Genomic DNA, 8505 nt, shown 5'->3' with positions numbered 1-8505 from the left:
AGAGGGCTCAGGGGGAGCTGGAAGGTGGCTGGGGGTTGGTGGGGGCAGGTGGCAGGTGGCAGGGGATAGGGGCAAGGTACAGAACACTGGGCCTCTGTGGGGACTTTGTTCAGGACCCTGGGAGAAATGGAAGATGGGATTGGCTTCAGAGGCCAATAGCTGCTGGGAACTGGGAAAGAAACTCACTGTGTCACTTGGTGCCCCACACTAGCAGAGCCAGGCACTTGCCAAAGTTATGTCGTCTAGTCTTCACAACTCCTGGGTGGCTCAGCGAGGTTTAGGGAACCTGCTCAAGATGGTACAGTTCTGAATGGCCAGAGTAAAGAGCTATTAAGCAGGAAGGTCTATGGTAAATGTACCTTGAGACCTCTGCAAAGCAGGAGCAGAAGCTTAGGCACCCAGATGACCTTGCCACATCCCTCCCTACCTCCACCAATCAGACAGAGGGTCCTCATGGAGGGCAGTACAGCCCAGGCTCCCAGGCTTAGGATGAGATATAGTGAAAGACCTTTCAAGGCAGCAGAAATAGACTGGGACAGGAATGGGGGACAGTGCCATCAGGATGCAGCTGGCTACAGATAGAGAGACATTTCTGGACAGTCAGAGGTACCAAGTGAGTCTTTGCAGCTCTTCCTTTGGAAGTCCAAACATTTATGGAAGTTGCCCTTTTTGCTGACTTAGGGGAGAATTCCAGAGTTTATGAAGGAAAGTCGGGGGGGGGGGCGGAGCTGGGTGGCCTAGGAGCAATCTGGCAGAGAGCTTCAGGGCTGTGGAAAGAGACCCCCCCCAAGGCCCCTAGAGTGAGCAAGGCTCAGCATCTAATACTTCACCTTGAGACCCAGAGTGTTCCCAGGCTGACCACACAGAGAAAGTGAATGAGTGAGGCAGATCTGAGTGCCAGTCCTGGCTCCACCACCTGTGAGCTGAAGGATCTTATGGGAGTCCTGGCCCCTCTATAAGCCTCAGTTGCCTCATCTGTGAAGTGGGGATAAGCAGAGTACCTACCTCCAGGGTTGTGGTGAGACTCAGAAAAAAGACAGAATAGGAAAGGGTTTGCAACCTATAACTGACTAGCCAGGTTGGAGGTGACTCTGAGCAGGAAACTATGGGAGAGGTGGATGTGCCCAGGAGCCGGGACGCATAGGGGCACCAGTGCCCCTCTGCCCCGGGTGCAAGCAGAGGCGTCACAATGTGTACATTGTCATACAGATGCTTTGCCTGCCTGCCCACCCCCAATGGGCGCACTAATGACCCTGAGAGCTGGTTGGAAGCTGGGGCAGGCTAATTACATGGCCCCAAAGCCGCCAAGACCCAATAATTACACAGAAACTTGTACAGAGAGGGTGGCTAATTGTGTGACAAGCTGTGAGGGGAGGGCCAGGGTGCCCCTCGAGCTAATGAGCTTCCCCTAGAGTCCATGGGGCAGGGGCAGGGTGAGGGGATGTAGTAGGCAGGCCCTTCCCATTCCCAGCCCCCACCCCCACCCCTGGTGCCCAGCTCCTAGGAGGGTGGCAGGATATGCAGGAGAGAGGGGAGCAGTGATTAAGAGCCAAAGCTCAACTCAGACTTTCTCTTCTTGCCAAATCTTGCTCAAAGCCGCACCTGGCCGGGTACTATGGGCCTGGCTATCTCAGGAATGATCCCCCACATGCCACACTCACCCCAGGATGGCTCAAGCTCTTCAGGCTTGCCTTCCTGCCCCCAGCCCAGACTGGCTGGCAGACTGGCCATGACGAGGAATAAAAGACATGTGGGAAGTCCTTGACCATCAGAGCTGGCAGGATCCTCCAGTCCAGCTCCTGCTTCTTGTAGGGGCAGGAAACCAAGGCCCAGGTCAGGGCCAGAGTCTTGGTGATCTGGTGAGTAACTCTCACGCCTGCCCAACTGGGCTTGTTTCTTTTTAATTCAAAGCAGTCTTAGGGACTCTGAAGGCTGTGGCCAGATCTATGTTCCAATTTAGCCCTTTCACTTTCAAGCTGAGTGACTTTGGGCAAGTCACTTTACTTCTCTGAGCCCGAGTTTTCCCACCTGTAGAATGATAAGGTTATGAGAGCAAAATGATATAATTCCATTGAAACCTAGAGCTCAGTGCCTGGCACAAGGTGACCCTCTCTAGTTTCCTTCTCATGGAAGTTCTTGACATCCCACCTGGGGCCAAGTACCACAGAACAGCCTAAGGCATGCCCCCACCCCCGCCAGCCATCTTCACCTCTTTCCAGGCCCAGTCCCTACCCCTATCCACCAGAGATTATCCCTGACTTCCTGCCCCATCCCAGCCAGCAATTTTTTCCCTGGGCACCTCTCTTTGCCCTGAGACTGGAGCAAAGCTAGATGGGGCAAGGGTGAGAGGGCAAGGGACTCACGATCCTATCTCTCTTCCCTTCAGATATGGTGTCCTGTGGAGGTAAGGCTTCCAGGTGGATAGGGGCCTGGACTCTCAGATGACCTCCCCCATCTCTAGCCTGCCCCTCAGCTCCTGACAATTTTGAACACCCCCACCCCCACCCCTCAAGCAAGCAGGAGGCAGAGGCATTGAAGCAACTGCTGACAAGTTGGAACAGCTTAACAAATTGCTCCTTATAAACTACTGAGGGTGAGAAGAGGGGAGGCTGGAAGCCAGCCCACACCCAAAACAGCACCTTTGTCTGTGCCCTAGTGGGCCTGGCCACTCCCGGGATAACCATAGTCATTCCCATAGGAAGGCCTACATGGAGTACACCTCCAGCACCCCCACCAGCTCCGGCTCTAGGATTGTAGATTCCCTAGGCCTCAGAACCATGGGGCTCCTTCAGATCACAGGTTCTTACCTTCACTGAACTCAAGGCTTCAGCCCAGCTCTGCCTAGCATGAAAGGGAAGGTGGCAAGGCTAAGTGCTCCCACCCCTAGGCTGTCTGGTCCAGGAGCTCAGGCAGGAGGCCCCCAACTTATTTGGTTCTTGACCATCTTACCAGTATCTGTGTGGACAGCATTTCCTCTGTGGGCACAGCTCTGGCCACTGACTGAGGCAAATCATCTGTCTTCAGGCATTCATTTCTTCCTTGTCTTTCACATGGAGTCTGTGAATTCCCCATTAGCTTCCTCCTTGGGCTGTCCTAGGTATTAAGTAAGGTTGTGAACAGGAAGGTGCTTTCTTGACTTTAAAGTGCCACCACAGGTTGGTTGTTGGGATGGCTGCTGACTATTGTTATTATTATTATTATTATTATTATTATTAATTCTTGCCCTTTCTGTATTCTTCACCCCTGGCCTTAGCTGGACAGTCCCAGTGGGAGGGAAAGGTTGACCAACTCTACCCGCAATAAGGAACACTTGCCAAGTGCTTTCACTCACATCTGGTTTAATCACCACATCAGTGCTTCACGAGAGGTATTACTATCCCCTTTCATAAAGGAGAACACTGAAGCTCAGAGAAGTTAGATAATATACCTGAGGTCACACAGCTAAGAAATTGTGGAGCTTAGCTTTGAATCCCTTTTTGTCTCAATTGCAAATCTATGCCTTTCCAATCAGCTCATTCAGCGGGCCTGGGCCTAGCTAAAACAGGGGGTCTCTCTACAGTAGGGGCTTCAGATTCTGGGCTTCAGAGTGGGTCCTAACCACAAGTGTTGGCTCCATCCTGGTGAGTCCTGGAATGGGAACGCTTTTGAGGGTGAGCTGGGCACTGCTGGAACAGACCATGTGCTGAGGCCTATAATCTGATTAAGCCATTAGAGCCGCTGCCCCAAGCCCGTGTGCTGCCAGGCTGCTAAGTCCTTCAATTAATATCCAGGTTAATCTGCTCCTTCTCCTTGTCATATCCCCTCTACCATGCCCCAAGCCCCAAGCAGTTCCTTCAGGCCTGGAGAGGGAGAAACACCAGCTCCCGGGTTGCGATGACTGCTGCCTCTCACAGAATGGCCCCAGTCTGCTCTGATCACCTTGCCTTGGATTTGTCTTCCCCTCAACCCACTTCAGACTTTCTACTCCTTAGAGATCTGCATTAATTCAACAATTGCTTGAGCACTTAAACATGTGTCAAGCACTGATCTTGGGGTCCAGTGGTGAAGAAGACTGACAAGACAGCAGGGGGTCCCAGTACAGGGGAGAAGAAAGAGGAATGTACAAATGCTGACAGTTCCATGTGCTCTGTGCTGCATCGGCAGGGGCCCATCGATTGTTGAAGGAGGTTGGAGAAGAGAGGAGGATCACTCCAGGCAGCGGGAACAGGTGCAGAAGCAGGATGAGGTAGCCTGTTTGAGGAAGACAGCCTGGTTTGGGTGGGGATGGAAAGAGGCAGAGAATGATGGAAGATGAGGCTAGGAGGGAACTGTGGCCCATGGTGAAGGCTCTGCATGTATATACAATAGTGAGAGCCATGCATTAGTGTCTGTGTGTGCACATCCCTGTAGACCTGAGTGCACATGTCAGCTTGTGTCATATGCAATGTTGCACCCTTTTGCGATGAGCGTCTGTATCTGAATGTATGTTCCTGTGTGCGCATATGTGTGGGTATTTGGGTCCAAAGCCACCTCTTCCAGAAAGTTTTCCTGTATTCTCCTGAGCCATCTCCAAAAAGCCCTTTTTCTCACTGACATTCTGCCCCTAACAGACATTGGGCTGGGGACAGGCTCTTCCTTAGCTGGTGTGTCCGTGTGTGTGTGTTGGTCTTCTCAACCGCACTGCCAGTTCCCTAGGGACAGGGACTGGGGATGCCATTTTTAAAAAATTGCTTGCCCTCCAAATGCCAAGGACCAAGCTCTGTACACTAGCAACTTCCAACAGAGTATCCCCAGATGTATGTCTCCATCAAATGTGCCAGATTCCTGATGGGCAGGAACTCCTGGGCTGGATTCTTATTCTCGTCTTTGACAGGGTCCTTCACTCCACCTGACCAATCCTAACCAGCACAGGCAAGCGTGGTGGGCTGGCGATGATGGGGCCTTCTACTTGCTTCTCCATTGCCATCTTGGCTGAGCCCTCTTTGTGTCACCAAAATTGTCGCAGGGCCTCCTCATTGCTCTCTGCTTTCCCCCTCTTGACCCTGCCAAAGCCTCATGTCCACATATCAGTCAGAGTGGTCCATTAAAACTAGGTCATATCCTGTCATCCCTCTGCCACAAGCCCTGCAGCAGCTTTCATCTCGCTCAGGGTAAAAGTAATTGTCCTGTTCATGGCATTACTTCTCTGATCTCCTCTCCTAATGCTCACCCTCACTCACTGCCCTAGAGCCACACAGGCCTCCTCACTGTTCCTCTAGCAACCAGGCATTCTCCTGTCAGGGCCTTTGCATCTGCTACTCCTTATACCTGGAGGGCTCTCCCCCAGATATATTTGTAGCTCACTCTCTCTCCTTCATGTTTTCACTCATATGCTTCTTGTCACCTTTTCAATTAGCTCCCAAGGACCACTCTATTTAAAATTGTAGATCACTGCCCATCCCACACCGGCACTCCCTATTCTTCCCCTATTCTTCATACTCTGGTCCTTTTACTTTCCATAGAACTTAATCATGTTCTAACACACTGCATGGTTTACTCAGTTATTATGTTTATTTGTCTGTCTCCTCTCACTAGAATATAAGCTCCATGAAATTTTTTTCAGATCTCATTGCTGATGTATCCCAGCTCCTAAAACATTTTCTGGCATCTACTGGATACACAATAAACATTTGTTTTAAGAATGCATCCTAAAGAGAAAGCCCCAAGGGCCAAGTTCTTTCCAAAGCTTGCTTTGGGATCCAGGAGTTCCAGTCCTCATTCTCAATACTACCCAACCCTCCCTTCTCCCTTATCTCACAGCCCCAAAATGGGATTAGAGTGACCATGCACACACTCGCCCCCCTCCCACACCAGATGTGGGCACTGGGTCAGGTGCTTTGGTTCTACCTCTGACCCACTGACCTCCAGAAAGCCTCCAGGCCCTGACTTTCCCTCTCAAGTTTCTCTCAGTTACTGCTCCTATAACCTCAATAACTCCCTTTTCCTCTCCGGACCCCCAACCTCTGTCTCTCAGCCCTTAAGGTCTTCTCTATCTCTCCTCTGATCCTTTCTCCTGTGTCCCCAGGCCTTGTCCCCTCCCCTCGCTGGTCTCCCAAGTCCCTGCTCTTCTCCCCTTAGTGTCCACAGATCTTTATCCTTCCCCTCACGGGCTGCTATCCCTCTCTTGTCAAGGTCTCTCCTGCCCCTCTCCCTGTCCTTTCAGTAACCACTATTACCCCTGGCCCCCTCTGCTTGGTGTCACCAAGTCCTGGCCCTCACCCCACATTGCCTTCCCTCCACCATTGCTTGCAAATGTACAGGCTTTGGTTCTCACAGGCCCTATGTGATTCTGCCTGGCCTTTGTGTCACTTGCAGGCCCAGCATCCCCAAGGACCCTCCACACAGCCACTCACTAATTAGGTCAATTATGAGGTCAATTATCTAATCCTCTCCAATCCAACTCTGCACTACTCCACACACTTGCATCCTTGGGCACTTTCAGAGGCCTGAGGCAGCAGATACTCCGGCCCTTGCTACCTCTCATGCACATGCCCCTAGCCTGGCCTCCTGGCTGAGAAAATTCTGATCATCACAGAAAATTTTGAAAGGGGCAGAAGGCACTGGATGGTGGATGCTAGAAGGACACTGACTCCTGCAAGCAATGTGTGAGGAGCACAACCCTAAGCGACACTGATGTCACCTTCCCAGTGCTATGACATTACTGGAGTAAATCCCAAGTGTCTGGATTTATGTGTGTCTGTGTTGGGGATGGGGAATGAATCCTGCCTGAAGACAAGGGGAGGGACAGAAAACCTCCAGGATGAGCCTTCTTAATCTTTTTCTTGTCATGTGCCTCTTGAGCATCTGGATGAATGAACTGCACTGTAACTCATTTTAGAGAAATGGTTCACAGACCTCTAAAAGCTGTCCAGAGATACTGGCCATGAACTTAGACCCAGAAACTGATCCAGTGGGTCTTCCCTGATGGTGTCACCACCGCTTGGGAAAGATGACCCCATCAGGATGAGTTCAATAAATCCTAAAACTTCTCTGCCCTTTCCCAGAGCTTCAGTTTCAATTTCAGGAGTGTCTTGCCTGCCCACCCAGTTGCTTGACAGGCAGTGCCAGGGAAGCCTAGGGTCACTGTACCACTGAGGCAGCTGCCTCTAGGGCCCTGATGTCCATGGCAGGTCTCTTCTGAAGCTCTCTACCTCTGCCGGGCAGGGCTAGTATGGGATGGAGGGGCTAGGCTAGTTGGCCAGCTAGAAAATGGCCACAGCTCGCTGACAGCCTGAACCAGCAGGACAGTCAAGGAGAAGCAGGCTAGAGGAGGGCTGGGCAAAAGTGAGGAAATGAAAAATGGAAATAGGGATCCCAGGGAAGGAAGGAGATGGGGAGTAAGAGGCTAAAGAAAATGGAAGCAAAGAAAACACACCATGAGGACAGTGCTTACATTGCCAAGGGAAAATAAAGAACTTCACCAAGTCCAATTTCCTCCACTGCACAGGTGAGGAAGTTGAGGCCTCAGGGAGAGAAAGGGTCTTGCCTAACACCCCACAGCCTGTCCCTGGCAAGGTTCCAAACACCCAAGCCAAGACTATCACTACCCCACCTCAGCTGAAGGGCCCTGGAGGGGAGGGGCCAAGAGGGATAGAGCTGACAGCCTCCACATCTCTGTCTCACTGGCCACAAAGATATTCATTACAACAATCATTATAATAGGGATTTTTAAAATACAGCTTGAATGTCTAACAATAGGGGATTGAGTAAATAAATTATAGTTACCCATGGTATTGAATGCTTTGTAACAAAAAGAACTTGGAGATTTAATTTAGTGTCAGAAAATGTTTACAATATAATTTAAAGGCCAGTTTATAAAACCAAACCAGTAAATATGTACAGGAGAAAAAGAACAGAAGGAAGAAATACGTCAAAAAATTAATACTTGTTATCTTTGGCAGGACATTGCAAATCATTGCTGTCTTTTTTTCCTTGTCTACATTAGCCATACTTTCCTTAATAAGCATGCATTGCTTTTGTAATAAGAAAAAAGCAGCAAAGAAGTGTAAACTATTTTTTAAAATCTTCATCCCCAGCTCAGATTCCAAAACCCACTCTTAGTGGTACCCCAGCCAGGGCCAGAGCCTGAACACTGGATGCAAGCTCCTCCTGGCCCCACCCTTACCCCAACCCCTTTGGCACAGCAATGTTAACTCCACAGTCTGGACCCCGTGCCCTTCCCAGCTTCTCCTCAAGCACACCCAGCCTGGGCTACTGCAGCCTCTGGCCTGGCCCCTTCTATCTCACCCTGCTCACACTGAAATCTGGGCAACTTTTATTTAAAAGTTCATCCAGCTCTAACTGGTTTGGCTCAGTGGATAGAGTGTCGGCCTGTGGACTGAAGGGTCCCAGGTTCGATTCTAGTCAAGGGCATGTACCTTGGTTGTGGGCACATCCCCAGTAGGGGGTATGCAGGAGGCAGCTGATCCATGTTTCTCTCTCATTGATGTTTCTAACTCTCTATCCCTCTTCCTTCCTCTCTGTAAA

Source organism: Myotis brandtii, unplaced genomic scaffold, assembly GCF_000412655.1.
Source record: "Myotis brandtii unplaced genomic scaffold, ASM41265v1 scaffold1418, whole genome shotgun sequence".
Classification (NCBI taxonomy): domain Eukaryota; kingdom Metazoa; phylum Chordata; class Mammalia; order Chiroptera; family Vespertilionidae; genus Myotis; species Myotis brandtii.
Note: the sequence above shows the minus strand (reverse complement) of the source record.